Genomic DNA, 678 nt, shown 5'->3' with positions numbered 1-678 from the left:
TAAGAAATGTGAAATCCAAATTGCATTCATTTTCACAATATCAATACTAAACTCAAGACAGCAACTTCATCAAATATAAATGTTTCAAAAGTAAAAGGCAATCTTAATTTTTTTTTATCCTATGAATAGGGTCTGCAAAAATAGGTAAATTATTTTACTGTACTTGCAGGAGATTAGGTCTCAGCCTGTACGGAAGGAGCAAAGCAACAAAAGACAACAAACAAATACTACTAGGAGTAATGCCCATACATATCAAACTATCTAGGTGAACCATGTTTTACTTATGTAGCAAATCTATTAAATAACCAGCATATGGAAGCTTATACCTCATGCGAGAGAATTACTAAATTAACTATACATCTATTAGAAGTCTCTAAACCCCACTCCCCAAACAATTTTAGTACACCTACCAAGTACTGTAGGTCATTTAGAAAAACAGAAATAAAACATACATCAGCCTTTGTAATTAAGCATTTTTCATAACATATAAACAGTGTTCAGATATAAACTGTTAACTAAATATTTTTTCTAAATATGATTTATGTAATCAAGACTTTCTTAAACAAAGACACATCTTAGGAATATGATCTGTACAAACTTACAGTAGTGTAAGACTGTTCTATACATCAGTGTCTCTTTTGCTATCTCATATACAGGGTTATCGTTACCATCTTTCTA

Source organism: Bison bison, unplaced genomic scaffold (assembly GCF_000754665.1).
Source record: "Bison bison bison isolate TAMUID 2011002044 unplaced genomic scaffold, Bison_UMD1.0 scf7180017864062, whole genome shotgun sequence".
In the NCBI taxonomy this organism is placed as follows: Eukaryota; Metazoa; Chordata; class Mammalia; order Artiodactyla; family Bovidae; genus Bison; species Bison bison.
Note: the sequence above shows the minus strand (reverse complement) of the source record.